This window comes from Primulina tabacum, chromosome 7 (assembly GCF_025594145.1).
Source record: "Primulina tabacum isolate GXHZ01 chromosome 7, ASM2559414v2, whole genome shotgun sequence".
Taxonomy (NCBI): Eukaryota; Viridiplantae; Streptophyta; class Magnoliopsida; order Lamiales; family Gesneriaceae; genus Primulina; species Primulina tabacum.
Genome location: NC_134556.1, coordinates 287,192 through 305,492, shown reverse-complemented (window position 1 = coordinate 305,492; position 18,301 = coordinate 287,192).

Genomic DNA, 18,301 nt, shown 5'->3' with positions numbered 1-18,301 from the left:
CTGGTCATCTTCTCAAGAACCACCAAGGGAAAGTGTGGGATCTCAAATTATAAATATGATAGAATCTCAAACCGATTTCCATACTAGTGGAGAATCACACCCAGCGGGAACAAGGTCAAGGAGAAATCAAATTTCCTTGCACCAAACACCCTATGGAAAAACTGTTTGGAACATATACATTCTTATGGGGTTATGCTTAATCTTGATGTACTAGATTTCAAAAACAAAGAAGATCTCATAGATGACTGGACATCTGCTATGAAAATCGCTGCAGAGACACTTGATCTCAACAGAGAAGGATTCATTAAACTTTTAGAAATGAGTCTTATGGGATCAGTTAAAATTGCTTGGGACATGACTTCATTAGAAACTAAAGAGTCAGTCCTGGCTGGAGAATCTCTTAGTGAGATAGCTAGAAAAATGGCTACCCTATTTAAAGCACATTTTATAGAGGTGAACTATTTTAACATTCAAGATGCAGAGAAGAGGAAGAAATATACTCAAGCTCTGTATAGCCTTGAATTACATGACATATGATTAGTGGATGAATATATTATATTATTCACTAAATATAGATGGAATTCAGGGGTCGAAGAAAATATATCTGTACAGCTTTTCATCGCCAAAATGCCGAGTCCCTGGAGAGAAATGATTATAAGGGAATATGTCCCTGGCAATCCAAATACGTTGGCACGAATAGCCTCTTTTCTCAAAGGAAATTAGTTGGCAGAATGATGTCATATGACGATATTACAAAAGAATTACAAACGATTAAAATATATCAATAAAAGAACTCCTTTGTGTTGTAAAGAAAATTATCTTCAACAATAATTGGAAGTAAACCACAAAGGCAGAAAAGGAAGAATTTTAGATCTCATCCTTACGCCAGAAGTGTAAGAAGTTCTTGGAAACCAAGAACAGTTTGGTCTAGACAGAAAGCCAGATCTTACAAATCTTGACAAAGAAGTGGACCATCAAGAAGTAGGATATCATCTCAAGCATCGAGTACATATCGAAGCACAGGGAGAACACCTACAAAGAAAACTTTCAAAAAAGCTCACACTCGAGCTAATGAAAGTTTTAAAAAATGTAATTGTTGGACATGTGGAGCAAGAGGTCATATCTCGACTAACTGTCCAGAAAATGAAAAAAGAGGAATAAAATGCTTCGATCCAATCCCGGATATGGAAGAAGCATTTTATTACAAGGATCTTATTCAAGTATACCAGTTTGAGGATATTGCCTCAGACGAAAGTATATATGAAGAAGAAGAAGTCTTGAGTCAAGAAGAACCTTATGGAATTGAATCGGAATCTGACTGAAGACGAGGTGTTTCGACTTCAAAACACATGAAGATTTGTATGGTTTCTTTAGCCAGACACCAATATCACATAACGTGGTCCAAAGGATCATGAGAGAAAATCCTAGTCTTTAGAGATATCAGGGATTCTCGGCAGGACAAGTAGAAAAGTTCTTAGGAAGTTTTGGCCTAAGAAACAGAAAGAATCATCTAATCTATAAAGTTTTCAGAAGGGAAATGACAATTCCAATGGAACTTACAAGAAATAGAATGTAGATGCAACTAATTCCTTCTGAAGAGATTAAGGAGGAATTACAAAAACTCAAGATAGAAGTAGCACAGACCATGTCATGGATTCATATTAGAGCGATCCAAATTATGATAAAAGATACTTTCAAAGAAAGAATAGATTCACCCATTGATATTGCTGTATGCGATAAAAGAATAGGGAACCTTCAAGATTCAGTACTGGGAACTATCTCAGGAAATCTCTGCGTAGATAAGATTGTAGGAGTAATCTATCTGAGAATTGCCTACAATTTGGTAGATCGAGATTTCAGTCGAGCCTTGACATTACATTAGAATTTCAAGGAAAAAAGATCGATTCAAGAAGGTAATAGACCATATTCTATTACCTATCAAATTTCATATGCTCTATCTAATACACATAATTCAGAATTGTTTATTAGAAATGAGTTCATTGAAATACATGAGATATTTGGAAATGTTTCTCAGGCAATTTATCCAAAAAAAGTTGAGTTTCCTTTAATACAGGAAATATATATCCAAATACAAGCAAACCGATTCTACAGATGAATCAAAGTCTTAGATTGGAATCAAGAAGACTATCTTTTCAAGGGATATTATTACAAGTTATAGGTGGTGAAAAATACTTGTCCAAGAAACCCAAGATGAGCTAAAAAGTTGAAGGATCGTTTGCTCTGCTTCTTTGCGATGCTTCAAACAAAATATTCTCCACTGAGCTGCAATAGCTCGTGTTCTAAGAATATTAACATCGATGAATTAAATCGAGTTTGTTTAAAACAACCAAGCGGAAGAAACTCGAAGTAATCCTTCGTGAAGAAGACTGTTATATTAGAAAACATTTTATCTTACGTAAACTGAATATCCGAAAATGAATAGATTAGTTTTTGCATTCATCAGTTCAGTTATGGTGACAACTGAACAAATGGATATTCTAACTGATCCAAACAGTTTGAAAACAATAGTTAGACAGTTAAATGCACAAGATATGTTTATGGATGTTCGGAGACTTCAACTGTTCCTACGTCACCCCTTCTACCGCCTCAGGTAGGATCCACTAGAAGACTTTGATTTATACAACTCTTTATACAAACCCACTCATCTAGGACTTACCCACTGCCTAAACTGAACTCCTAGACTTAGACTGAAGGCAGCACCTTCCAGTCAACATTTCTTTAATGCCTATGTGAGAAAGACTACATACACAAGTTTAACTGTAGAGGCCCGTATTTCGTATTCAAAACTTTGCGGAATTAATAAAATTTTTCTGAATAAATGAATATCTTGCCCAATTTATAAAATAAACATGTAAATAACATAACCTTAAAATAACAGCGGAAGTCAACATAGTATTTCAAACAGTAATTTAAAAATATCCAACATGTTAAAATCAAGTTTGAATGTAAAAAGGTGCATAAATTAAATCATGAGGTCCTCGGGTTTACTACTGCTGTCCCAAGATCGCTCGCTGGTCTCCGCCCGCAGTCTCGGCCTCATCAATACCTACAACAATCAAGTCTAGTGAGTCTAAAGACTCAACATGTATATATCGTGAATAACAAGTAAATATATCGTAAAATCGCATGCAACGTAAAAATAAAGTATCGTAAGACGTACGGTGAAAATCGTATCATGAATAATTATAACTACGTGCATATTTGAAAATCATACGTAAAAGCTTTGCTCAATAGAGCTCTGTCATAACATATCATAATAACATATCATAATTCTTTTTCTGGTAGAGATAATGTTTCTAAGCAAGTGGCCCATAACATAACGTAAGCGCCTGATCAGACTAAACCATAGTATACTGGGCGGTAGAGATCAATCACAGCCCTTGGACTGGATGTCCGTACCCATACATAATCATAAACCGGTCGTAAGTCACCGGGCGGAGAGGTCCTCGGTTGCGCCTACCGACTTCCAAACCCATAAACGTAAGGTAGCCACAAGACATATAGCATATATCTCAAAAATAAACATTTTATATTTTTATGCACGTAATATAATTATAACCTTATTTTTACCGGATGAGTTGGATGGTTCCCAGGCTTGCTGCGACTTACTACTAATATGTGACACATGCAATAAATCTTAACTTGACAAAATTTTAACAATAGAACCAAAAACGAGATGATTAGAACCAATAACTTGATTTTTAATCATGGCTTCGTACCAACCCGAACCAACATTAAACCGACGTTTAACCATGATCAAAAATACCCCAAACATACTGAAAAATATGCAAGATGATAATTGTACACGAAAATTGGTGAATGGAATCCAAAAACATAAAACACTCTTTCGAGAGTCATTTTGGCACCTTTCACCGTAAATTCTCGTACGACCTCTAAACTCGACCAAATCACGAACGGCCAAAAACACGACTTTCCTAACTCATTAAGGTAGTGTCCAGTCCAAGTCCATGGGCTAAAAGCCAAACTAGAAATCAAACCACCACGAAAACCGCAACATAAAGTTGATGTCAAGAACAGAAAATTACAGCGGTTGCTGTTGTGTGTGCGTGAGGTATATCTCTGAAATAATTGGACATTGGCTTGAGCCACCACTCAGAGACCCTTACCAACATCCTAAGGCATGACTTGGACCATGGCTAATGGCTAAAAGCCAACCCCAAACCAAGCCATTACCTAAGACAACCGAAGGTATCAACCGAGAGCACTAATTCTGTAAGAGGCCTAAAATCCGTACTTGGAAATTTGCGGAAAATTTAAAATTTTTCTTTTTAAATAATTAAAATTGCCTCCTTCATAAATGAACTTATAAATAAAGTTTGATGTTCAATGTGGCAGCGGAAGAATTAACATTTTTGAAATAACAGTAAAAAGTTTTTCCAACAATAATTAAAACGTTTGAGCCATCAATTAAAAATAAATGCTGAACTGAGGTCCTCGGGTCCTACTACTGCCGACTCGAGTATGCTCACTGGTCCCCGCCCTCGGCCCCGGCATCATCAGAACCTACAACAATCAAATCTAGTGAGTCTAAAGACTCAACATGCATATATCGTAAATAACGAGTAAATACTATAGTAAAATTTCATGGAATAAAAATGTCATGTCATGAGGCATATCGTAAAAGTGTCGTGTCATGATTAATTATAATACGTGCATAACTGAACTGAAAATATCATGGTAAAAATGTTTGCTCCTTGGAGCCCTGTACTGAAATAGCCTGTAATAATTTTCCTGGTGAGATTATGGTATACGCAAGTGGCCCCTGCACTGAAACTGACCGGTAACTGGCGACCGGATAATAAAATGCTCCCATGACCGGTAACTGGCGATCGGATAAAATAGTAAACGTCTGATCAGTCTGTAGCCACAGTATACTGGGTGAAACAAACTCAACTGACCGGTAACTGGAGACCGAATTTAGCAATAATCCCATGATAGTGTAATGGCCACAAGCAATATCGCATAATCTCAAAAATGAACATTTTAAATATTTATGCACGTAATATAATTAAATGGCACAATTAAATATCATGTAATAATTTACTGCTTGGATTGGATCGCTCCCAGGCTCGCTGCAACCTAAATATGTCATGAAAAATATGCAATAGATTTATGGGACCAAACTATGCAATAACATTCTAAAATGTGACAATTACGCCTACCGACTTCGTATTTAATCATGACTCCTAACCAACCCGAACCAACACTGAACCGTCATGTAGTCATGATTAAAATACACCTAAAATGATAAAATAATGCTCCTAAAATGGTGATGGCCGAAATCTAGGTGAATGGAGGCCAAAACAAGAAACGCTCTTTCGAGAGTCAATTTGGCACATCGCACCGTAAATTCTCGTACGACCTCAAAAATGAACCGAATGAAAAATGGTCAAAAACATGATCTTCCTAACTCAATGGGGCACTGTCCAGTCAAAGGTCCATAGGCTAAAAGCCGAACAAGAACTCGAACGAGCCACTGAACCGTCACAGCAAGTTGCTGTCCAAAAATACAAGAGCTGTGCTTGGTTTGCTTGCGTCGTTTGCGAGGCTAATGGCCATTGTGGCTTGAACCACCGACCAAAACCTCTTACCAACGTCCCAAGGAATGATTCGAACCATGGCTAAGGGCTTTAAACCAGCCATAATTCGGAATATTCCAGCAACAATCGAAAAGATTCACCCGAGAGCACCTTTGCATGCGCGTGTGGTGTTTAGTGGCCATTTGGTTGACCATGGCACGACCTAGACATCTAGGGGTATGGTATGAACCGTGGCTACAGGCCATAGGCCAAACAAGATCCACACCAAACCACCAAAACCGAACCATACATGCTGTAAAATGAAGAGGGGCGAAAGGGTGCAGGGCTGTTCTTGGAGTTTTATTTAAAAACCGATTACCCATGGACCAAGCCACCAAAAGGGCGACTTAGTCACGTCTTAAACATGCTAGGGAAGTGATCTAACCAAGGCTATAGGCCCCTAGGGCGGCCAAGATCAGAAGCTTCCCTTTTTGACAGCAAGACACAAGAAATCAAGTGCACATGACCTGTGCTTGGGGAGTTGCTGTCAATTTTCGTTTCCAGCGGGTGAGGGGCTTGAATGAATGGACCATTATGATCCTAACATGTCCGAGTACATGTCTAGATGCAGCATTCATAGCCTTGAGTCGAACCAATACCTGTAACCATCAACACAAAAGAAATCGTGAAGCTTGAAATGAAAACCGAAATTCTGCACTTTTATTTTTCTGAAAATTCTTGATGGATTTCGGTTTATGGCCATAGAAATCATGATCATGCAATGAAAATAATTGATAATAGGACTTTATTGATGAGTCAAGGAAGAATATATGCATGCCTGGTTCGTTTTGAAAGAAAACGAAAGAACGAGACGATCTGGCGCGGAGGAGGTGGAGCGCTTTCTATTCTACCTTGCTTCTTACTCGATTATCTCCTATCTTCCTAGCTATGGAACCCACGGTTTTTTCTTCTCAATTTCACTCTGAATTTTGAGATTAGGGAGAGGAGAATGATGGTTGGAAAGGTGAGGGGGGAGATCCACTAATAAAGTGATTTAAAATGCAAAACCAAGTCTACCTCTCATTCAAATTTTAAATTTGTTTGAACAAGTATTCTTGGAGTTGCATGGCCGATTGTCCATGAATAATTAGACTAGGATATTGCTTACTAATAATTTAATTAAGGTTGATTAATAATTAAAAAGATTATCATAAAAAAAATGACAATGAATGGGTCCAAGATGATGAGTTGGCAAGGCAATACACAATCCACTAGGGCCGAAATTCTCACAAATAAATGGAGGGGAATTCTTTTCTAACTAGTAAATTTATAACCCTTAAAAGCCTCACTAATCCTTTAATTAATTTAGTGAATTAATCCTTTAATTATTGGAACTTAAGTGAACTTATTATTTCCTACTCACCTCAAGTAATTAAATTAAATCCTCAAATCTCCTTTTTAACTTAAATGAACTTATTTGCTAGCTAAAATAAATTCTGGAAATGATTTCTAAATCTTAAATTTTATCTCTAAACTCCAACTCCAGTCCGGCCTCACTGAAATAACTGAAAGAATAAAATTAAAACTATTGAAATGAAATAATTAACTTTAAAGAAAGGCACTTTAAATACTCATGCAACAAAAATCATTTTAATTTAAATACTAGAATTATGCATGGTTTATACGTAGTCTAAGTTACGGGTTCTACAATCCTTCCCCCTTAAAAGAAATTTCGTCCTCGAAATTAAAACTCACCGAATAACTCGGGGTAACGATCTCTCATCTCCGACTCAGACTCCCATGTAGCTTCCTCCTCTGAATGGTTGAGCCATCTGACTTTGACTCGCTTAACCAGCTTGTTCTGGAGCTTCTTCTCCTGCCTGTCTAGGATCTCCACTGGCCTCTCCTCATAAGATAGGTTCGGAGTAAGCTGCAACGGCTCAAAGTTCAGGACATGCGAAGGGTTCGCCATGTACTTCCTCAGCATGGAGACGTGGAACACATTGTGTACTCCGGCCAGATTCGGCGGAAGAGCCACACGATAAGCTAGCGTCCCAACTCTGTCGAGGATCTCAAATGGTCCAATGAATCTCGGACCGAGCTTCCCTTTCTTGCCAAATCTCATGACAACCCTTCATAGGTGCCACCTTCACAAAGACATGGTCGCCGACAGCAAACTCTAAATCTCTCCTCCGCTGATCGGCATAACTCTTCTGTCGACTCAGAGCAGTCCTTATTCTATCACGGATCCGGGCTACTACATCGACAGTCTGCTGAATAATATCTGGACCCAACTCTGCTCTCTCTCCAACTTCATCCCAATGAACAGGAGATCTACACTTGCGGCCATATAGTGCTTCATACGGAGCCATACCAATGGAAGACTGGAAGCTGTTGTTGTAGGTGAACTCAACCAATGGCAAGTTCGACTCCCAACTCCCTGAGAAATCAATGACGCAAGCACGGAGAAGATCCTCTAAAATCTGAATGACTCGCTCTGACTGCCCATCTGTCTGCGGATGGAAAGCTGTGCTAAACAGCAACTTCGTACCCATAGTCGAATGCAAACTCTTCCAAAATGAGGAAGTGAATCTTGGATCTCTGTCAGATACGATAGAAACTGGAATACCATGGAGTCGGACTATCTATCGGATATACAGCTCTGCATACTGAACCATGGTAAAAGTCGTCTTAATAGGCAAGAAGTGCGCTGACTTGGTAAGACGATCTACAATCACCTAGATAGCATTCGATCCTCTGGCTGACCTCGACAATCCGGTCACAAAGTCCATGGTAACATTCTCCCACTTCCACTCGGGAATAGGGAGAGGCTTGAGCAAACCTGCTGGTCTCTGATGCTCCGCTTTCACTAATTGGCAAGTCAGACACTCGGACACAAATCGCCTGATATCCTTCTTCATCCCTGGCCACCAATACAATAGCTGCAGATCCTTGTACATCTTCGTACTCCCTGGATGAATAGAGTACGGCGACGTATGGGCTTCTGATAAGATATCTGCTCGGATAGAATCACTGCTAGGAACCCATATCCTGTCTCGGTATCTCACAATACCATCACTGACTGAATACAAGACACTGCCCTTGGCCTCATCCCTCTGCTTCCACTTTGCTAACTACTCATCTGATGACTGACCACTGCGAATACGGTCCAAAAGGGAAGACTGAATGGTCAAGGTAGATAGACGGGGAACTCTACCTTGAGGATAAGTCTCAAGATCAAACCTCTGCATCTCAATCTGAAGAGGTCTCGACACTGTCAAATGAGCCATCACTGCGACTTTTCTGCTCAATGCATCCGCAACTACATTAGCTTTACCCGGGTGGTAGCTAATGTCACAGTCATAATCCTTCACAAGCTCCAACCAACGCCTCTGACGCATGTTCAGCTCCTTATGCATAAAGAAATACTTGAGGCTCTTGTGGTCGGTAAAGATCTGGCACTTCTCTCCATGCAGATAATGCCTCCAAATCTTCAAGGCAAAAACTACGGCGGCCAACTCTAGATCATGGGTAGGATAGTTCTTCTCATGAGTCTTCAACTGTCTAGAAGCATAAGCTATCACTTTCCCATGCTGCATCAATACTGCGCCAAGACCGAGCTTCGAAGCATCGGTATACAGAACAAATTCACCGGACCCTGACGGCACTGGCCAAAACTGGTGCTGAGATAAGAGCTTGCTTCAAAGTATCGAAGCTCTTCTGACACTCCTCGCTCCAAACAAATTTCACATTCTTCTTGGTCAGTGCTGTGAGTGGAACTGCAATCGAAGAGAATCCCTTAATGAACTTCCGATAATATCCTGCTAAGCCAAGAAAACTGCGGATCTCTGATGCATTTTGCGGCACAACCCAATCTCTGACTGCTGCAACTTTCGCTAGGGTCTACCTCAATACCACTGCTGGATACAATGTGGCCTAAGAACGCCACCTTCTCTAACCAGAATTCGCATTTACTGAACTTTGCGAATAATTTGTGCTTTTACAATGTCTGCAACACTGTGGCCAGATGCCTGCTGTGATCCTCCCGATTCTTGGAGTAGACAAGAATGTCATCTATGAACACTATCACAAACTGCTCGAGGTATGGCTGAAATACGCGATTCATGAGATCCATGAAGATTGCTGGCGCATTCGTCAAACCGAACGGCATCACAAGAAACTCGTAGTGACCATAACGAGTCCTGAAAGCTGTCTTTGAAACATCAACATCTCTCACCTTCAACTGGTGATAACCGGAACGCAGATCTATGTTAGAGAAAATTGAAGCTCCCTGCAACTGGTCAAAAAGATCCTCAATCCTCGAAAGTGGGTATTTATTCTTCACTGTAACCCTGTTCAACTCCCGATAGTCAATACAAAGCCTCATCGTGCCATCTTTCTTCTTAACAAATAAGACTGGCGCGCCCCAAGGTGAGAAACTAGGGCGAATGAACTCCTTGTCAAGAAGTTCCTGAATCTGCTTCTTAAGCTCTGCCATCTATGTCGGTGCAAGTCGGTACGGTGCTTTTGAAATTGGAGCCGTACCTGGCATAAGCTCTATGAAAAACTCCACCTCTCTCTCAGGTGGCATACCAAAGACGTCCTCAGGAAAAACGTCTAAGAAGTCTCTAACAATCGGAACATCTGAGGGTGTCTGACTGGGTGCCTCGGGGACAGATACAAAGGTTGCTAGAAACGCTCGACACCCTCTATGCATGAGCTTTCTAGCCTGAACATATGGAATAATACGTGGTAGAGGAAAGTACCTGTCGGGCTCAAATAAGAACTGCGTCATTCCAGGCAGTCGGACTAGAACAGATCTCCGCTGGAAGTCAATCAAAACTCTGTTCCGCAGTAGCCAATCCATCCCTAGTATAATGTCAAACTCTGGCATCGACAGTACGATCAGATCCGCATAAACAAGGTTGCCATGGAGCTCAAGATCTATGTCTCGGATTACATTGGTGGCTGCCATCTCCTCACCAGACGGCAGTACTACGGAATAGGCTATATCTAGCCCAATGGTCTTAACTTTGAGGAAATTAGCAAAGACCTCTGAAATGAATGAGTGGGTGGCCCCTGAATCTATCAAGGCCTTCGTAGCGAAACCGGATATAAAAATTCTCCCTGAAAGATCGGAACTCTAAGTTGAACCCAATAGTTACAAAGGCTAAACTTATAGACATGCAAAGGTTGAAGTTCTTCTAACTTAAATTTCCAAAATATTACAAAGTAGAGCATGCAATCCTAACGCAATTCTATGTTCAAAATATTAACCCAAAACATTAAATTCCAAATGCAGACTCAAAGCTTAAGGTACCTGCCATCAGCATAGTATCGGGGTTCGTCTCCGTCGCATGGAGAGCAAACACTCTGCCCTGGGTAGGCAGGTTCCTTTGAGGGCACTGCAGAAATAAGTGGTCTGGACTACCACACCTATAACACTTTCCTGAGCCGTACAAACATGCTCCAGGATGGCGACGTGAACACTTAGGACAGACTGGGCGCTCAGGAGCCCTCGGGGCTGGGCGTCCCCGCTGCTGCTGCTGGCCTCTATTTCTAGGCGGCCCGTGAAAAGGCCTCTTGTTTTGCTGAGGAGGAGGGCGGTGCGGTACCTGGGCTGGTCGCTTTCCCAAGCGCTCTCTCTCGATATCACGCTGATCCTGCTCTGCGGCTAGGGCTTTGGAGACAGCGACCTCATAAGAAGTAGGGTCAGACACCCTAACATCACGGCGCAAGATCGGCCGTAGACCCACCAGAAAATTCATCATCTTGGCTCTAGCATCGTTTGCGATCAGGGGTACAAAATGACAACCCCTCTCGAACTTACGGATGAACTCCGTAACAGTCATATCTCCTTGCCTCAAGCTCATAAACTCAGTGGTCAACCTGGTGCGCACTTCCTCAGCAAAGTATTTGGAGTAGAACACCTCCGTGAAACGTGCCCAAGTCAGGGTAGCCAAGTCAAGGGCTACTGAAGCTCCTTCCCACCATAAGCGGGCGTCTCCTCCGAAAAGATAAGAGGCACAACGAACTCGATCCGCATCGCCAAGCTCCATGAAATCAAAAATAACCTCGAGGGACTTGATCTAGCCCTCGGCAATCATGGGGTCAGACGTCCCAGAAAACTCTTTCGGACGCATCTTCATGAATCTTTCGTAGACAGCCTCGGGCCCTGTCGGCCTGGTCGCCACAGCATTGTTCCCCGCAAACTGTGCGAAGAACTGAGTCATCCCAGCTAACATCTGGGCATTCATGTCCGGTGGAGGTGGAGGTGGTAAGTCTCTCTCCTGCCTCGGCTCCTCTCTGCCCTCTCGGCGAGGCTCATCCTCAGTAGGGTGCTCAAGGATGTGTCTAGGGGGCATACTGTTCCATACATAACCCATACGTAACTAACATGCATAATTCCATAATTTATTTAAATTTAAATACTGAACAAATAAAATGAATCTGGACATACAATGCTTCATGAAATCATGCCGTTAAGAAAATAATTCACGCTTTAAAGAAAATGCGTAAATATAAACTTACAGATCGAAGACGTGACTTCGTGATCTTCTCTTGGTCAGTAGTAGTACAACCCTATACAGAACCACTGCTCTGATACCATCTGTAAGAGGCCTAAAATCCGTACCTGGAAATTTGCGGAAAATTTAAAATTTTTCTTTTTAAATAATTAAAATTGCCTCCTTCATAAATGAACTTATAAATAAAGTTTGATGTTCAATGTGGCAGCGGAAGAATTAACATTTTTGAAATAACAGTAAAAAGTTTTTCCAATAATAATTAAAACATTTGAGCCATCAATTAAAAATAAATGCTTAACTGAGGTCCTCGGGTCCTACTACTGCCGACTCGAGTATGCTCACTGGTCCCCGCCGTCGGCCCCTGGCATCATCAGAACCTACAACAATCAAGTCTAGTGAGTCTAAAGACTCAACATACATATATCGTAAATAACGAGTAAATACTATTGTAAAATTTCATGGAATAAAAATGTCATGTCATGAGGCATATCGTAAAAGTGTCGTGTCATGATTAATTATAATACGTGCATAACTGAACTGAAAATATCATGGTAAAAATGTTTGCTTCTTGGAGCCCTGTACTGAAATAGCCTGTAATAATTTTCCTGGTGAGATTATGGTATACACAAGTGGCCCCTGTACTGAAACTGACCGGTAACTGGCGACCGTGTTATAAAATGCTCCCATGACCGGTAAATGGCGATCAGATAAAATAGTAAACGTCTGATCAGACTGTAGCCACAGTATACTGGGTGAAACAAACTCAACTGACCGGTAACTGGCGACCGGACCGGTAACTGGCGACCGGATTTAGCAATAATCCCATGATAGTGTAATGGCCACAAGCAATATCGCATAATCTCAAAAATGAACATTTTAAATATTTATGCACGTAATATAATTAAATGGCACAATTAAATATCATGTAATAATTTATTGCTTGGATTGGATCGCTTCCAGGCTCGCTGCAACCTAAATATGTCATGAAAAATATGCAATAGATTTATGGGACCAAACTATGCAATAACATTCTAAAATGTGACAATTACGCCTACCGACTTCGTATTTAATCATGACTCTGAACCAACCCGAACCAACACTGAACCGTCATGTAGTCATGATTAAAATACGCCTAAAATGGTGAGGGCCGAAATCTAGGTGAATGGAGGCCAAAACAAGAAACGCTCTTTCGAGAGTCAATTTGGCACATCGCACCGTAAATTCTTGTACGACCTCAAAAATGAACCGAATGACGAATGGTCAAAAACATGATCTTCCTAACTCAATGAGGCACTGTCCAGTCCAAGGCCATAGGCTAAAAGCCGAACGAGAACTCGAACGAGCCACTGAACCGTCACAGCAAGTTGCTGTCCAAAAATACAGCAGCCGTGCTTGGTTTGCTTGCGTCGTTTGCGAGGCTAATGGTCATTGGGGCTTGAACCACCGACCAAAACCTCTTACCAACGTCCCAAGGAATGATTTGAACCATGGCTAAGGGCTTTAAACCAGCCATAATTTGGAATATTCCAGCAACAATCGAAAAGATTCACCCGAGAGCACCTTTGCATGCGCGTGTGGTGTTTAGCTTTGCTTGCTATCTTGTGTCGTTCCAGTGGCCATTTGGTTGACCATGGCACGACCTAGACATCTAGGGGTATGGTATGAACTATGGCTACAGGCCATAGGCCAACCAAGATCCACACCAAACCACCAAAACCGAACCATACATGCTGTAAAATGAAGAGGGGCGAAAGGGTGCAGGGCTGTTCTTGGAGTTTTATTTAAAAACGGATTACCCATGGACCAAGCCACCAAAAGGGTGACTTAGTCACATCTTAAACATGTTAGGAAAGTGATCTAACCAAGGCTATAGGCCCCTAGGGCGGCCAAGATCAGAAGCTTCCCTTTTTGACAACAAGACACAAGAAATCAAGTGCACATGAGCTGTGCTTGGGGAGTTGCTGTCAATTTTCGTTTCCAGCGGGTGAGGGGCTTGAATGAATGGACCATTATCATCCTAACATGTCCTAGTACATGTCTAGATGCAGCATTCGTAGCCTTGAGTCGAACCAATACCTGTAACCATCAACACAAAAGAAATCGTGAAGCTTGAAATGAAAACCGAAATTCTGCACTTTTATTTTTCTGAAAATTCTTGATGGATTTCGGTTTATGGCCATAGAAATCATGATCATGCAATGAAAATAATTGATTATAGGACATGATTGAAGAGTCAAGGAAGAATATATGCATGCTTGGTTCGTTTTGAAAGAAAACGAAAGAACGAGACGATCCGGCGCGGAGGAGGTGGAGCGCTTTCTATTCTACCTTGCTTCTTACTCGATTATCTCCTATCTTCCTAGCTATGGAACCCACGGTTTTTTCTTCTCAATTTCACTCTGAATTTCGAGATTAGGGAGAGGAGAATGATGGTTGGAAAGGTGAGGGGGAAGATCCACTAATAAAGGGATTTAAAATGCAAGACCAAGTCTACCTCTCATTCAAATTTTAAATTTGTTTGAACAAGTCTTCTTGGAGTTGCATGGCCAATTGTCCATGAATAATTAGACTAGGATATTGCTTACTAATAATTTAATTAAGGTTGATTAATAATTAAAAAGATTATCATAAAAAAATGGCAATGAATGGGTCCAAGATGATGAGTTGGCAAGGCAATACACAATCCACTAGGGCCGAAATTCTCACAAATAAATGGAGGGGAATTCTTTTCTAACTAGTAAATTTATAACCCTTAAAAGCCTCACTAATCCTTTAATTAATTTAGTGAATTAATCCTTTAATTATTGGAACTTAAGTGAACTTATTTCCTACTCACCTCAAGTAATTAAATTAAATCCTCAAATCTCCTTTTTAACTTAAATGAACTTATTTGCTAGCTAAAATAAATTCTGGAAATGATTTCTAAATCTTAAATTTTATCTCTAAACTCCAACTCCAGTCCGGCCTCACTGAAATAACTGAAAGAATAAAATTAAAACTATTGAAATGAAATAATTAACTTTAAAGAAAGGCACTTTAAATACTCATGCAACAAAAATCATTTTAATTTAAATACTAGAATTATGCATGGTTTATACGTAGTCTAAGTTACGGGTTCTGCAAATTCTGTGCAGTGGAATATATTTAGTTGTTTTACCGTCTTGTGTCGTTCCAGTGGCCATTTCATCGACCCTGGCTCGATCTAGACATGATGGAGTGTTGTATAAACCATGGCTACGGCTAGGATCCAACCACAATTCATCCAACATCTCCAAAAACCGAAAGTTACTCACACAAAAAAAAATCAGATTTTGAAAACCGAAGAGCACTTGTCATGTTTCTGTAAAAATCTGAGGGATCTATGAAACAAGCTTTGAAAAGATGATTTGGTCACGTCCTAGACATGATAAGGAAGGGCTCTAACCATGGCTACAGTCCCTAGGACAGCCAAGATTCAAACACCCCTTTGAACAATCCAATGACAGAAACTGTGAACCCAAAATTCTGTGCTCATAAAAATGTTTCTGTCATATCATTGTTTGTGCGTGTATGGATGTAAACCAATGGACCAATAACGCCCTAGCACACTCTAAACATTCCTTGAAGCAGCCATGGAAGCCTGGAACCGAGAAACATCCTGAAATCAACAAAACTTAGCAAACCCGTGAAGTTGTAAACAAAAGAGTTTAGGAAAAATCTGTACAGATTTTGCTTGGCAACTTGCTGTCAATTTCGTGTTTCAGCTTGAATCATGGTTATATGATGGTTTAAAAATATCTATAGGACTTGATTGAAGAGCAAAGAACAATATCTACATGCCTGAAATTTGTTTTGACACAAAACAAATCAATACGACGAAGACGAGCGGCGGAGTCGGATTTGGTTTTCTTCCTTTGTTGCTGATGCTGTTATCCACGATTCTAAGCTGCTAATTCTGATGTATTTTCGAAGGTGATGGTGTAGGTTTGTTAGGCAATGAAGAAGAGTGTTATAGGAGGTGTTAAGGGGTAATAATATGCATTTAGTTAGGAGTTACAAGTCAAGGAGTGGAATGGTTTTGAAATGATTCTCCTTCCCTATGCTAGCCGATAGTTTTGTTCTCATTTATAATGCATATAGACGTTGATTTGCTAGGATAGTGGCTTGAGTAGGATTAAGGTGTATTATAGTATTTGAATTTACTAATAACTATTGAATTTAAAGGCGAGGAATTGTATTCATTGTAAAGGTCATTGAGGGGACTTGAATGAGGAGTTATCACACCTGCAACATGGCTTGACCGAAATTATTACTAACTTTTGGCATGGTATAATATTGTTTAAGGCTTATATTTTAACTTCTTAATGTTTAATACACTCATTATATATTTTAATGTATTAACAAATTAATTTAGTTTAGAATCTTGCTTAGAATTTTTCATGGCATGCTTGATCTCAAATTCAAGTATTTAGATGCTAGTTTGATTTCTTGACTATTTTATACCTAGATTAATTCATCCCCCATTTATTTACATATTTTTTTATTTAAGCTTTAATTAAATATTAACATAAAGAACTTATTTACCAACTTAGCTCTAATTAATTTATTAAATCCCAAAGACATTCTTTTTATTTAAATTAAATCATTCTTTGACTTAAATTAAATTTAAGAATATTTTTCTTATTATTAATCTTATCTCTAATCTCCAAACTCCGGTCCGGCCCGCGTATTTACCTTAAAAATTAAAACTAAACATCTACCTTTAAAATAAATAATCATGACTTAAAATTATTAAAATAAATCAAACACTTCATATATATATATAAAATATTCATTTTTAATTTAAATAGTAGCAATTATGCATGACTTATACGTAATCTGATTTTCGGGTTCTACAACTCTCCCCCCTTAAAGAAATTTCATCCCCGAAATTAAATCTTACCGAATAACTCGGGATATCGATTCTTCATCTCTGGCTCGGATTCCCACGTAGCTTCCTCCTCTGAATGATTGAGCCATTTGACTTTCACTAGCTTGACCATTTTGTTCCGAAGCTTTTTCTCCTGTCTGTCTAAGATTTGCACTGGTCTTTCATCATAAGACAAGTTCGAAGTGAGCTGCAACGGTTCAAAGTTCAAGACATGCGATGGATTCGCCATATACTTCCTCAGCATAGAGACATGAAACACATTGTGTACTCCGGCCAGATTTGGCGGAAGAACAACACGATAAGCTAATGTCCCAACTCTGTCGAGGATCTCAAATGGTCCAATGAATCTCGGACTGAGCTTTCCTTTCTTCCCGAACCGCATGACACCTTTCATCGGTGCTATCTTCACGAAAACATGGTCACCAACAGCAAACTCTAAATCTCTCCTCCTCTGATCCGCATAACTCTTCTGTCTACTCTGAGCAGTCCTCATCCTATCACGGATCTTGACTACTACATCAGCAGCCTGCTGCACAATCTTCGGACCCAATTCTTCTCTCTCCCCTACTTCATCCCAATGAATAGGCAATCTACACTTACGACCGTACAGAGCTTCACATGGAGCCATACCTATAGACGACTGAAAACTGTTGTTATAGGTAAATTCCACCAATGGCAACTTTGATTCCCAACTCCCGGAGAAATCAAGAACACATGCACGGAGAAGATCCTCCAAAATCTGGATAACTCTCTCGGACTGACCATCTGTCTGCGGATGAAAAGCCGTGCTAAACAACAACTTGGTACCCATAGCTGAATGTAGACTCTTCCAAAATGATGAAGTGAATCTAGGATCTCGGTCAGATACTATAGAAACGGGAATACCATGAAGTCTGACGGTCTCTCGGATATATAACTCTGCATACTGGATCATAGAGAAAGTCGTCTTAATAGGCAAGAAATGAGCTGATTTCGTAAGACGATCAAAAATCACCCATATAGCATTCGACCCTCTGACTGACTTCGACAGACCGACAACGAAGTCCATGGTGACATTCTCCCACTTCCACTCGGGAATAGGAAGAGGCTTGAGCATACCTGCTGGTCTCTGATGTTCCGCTTTCACTAGCTGACACGTCAGACACTCGGATACAAATCGTCTGATATCCCTCTTCATTCCTGGCCACCAATATAATAACTGCAGGTCTTTGTACATCTTCGTACTCCCAGGATGAATAGAGTACGACGACATATGGGCCTCAGATAGGATATCCCCTCGAATAGAATTGCCGCTAGGAACCCAT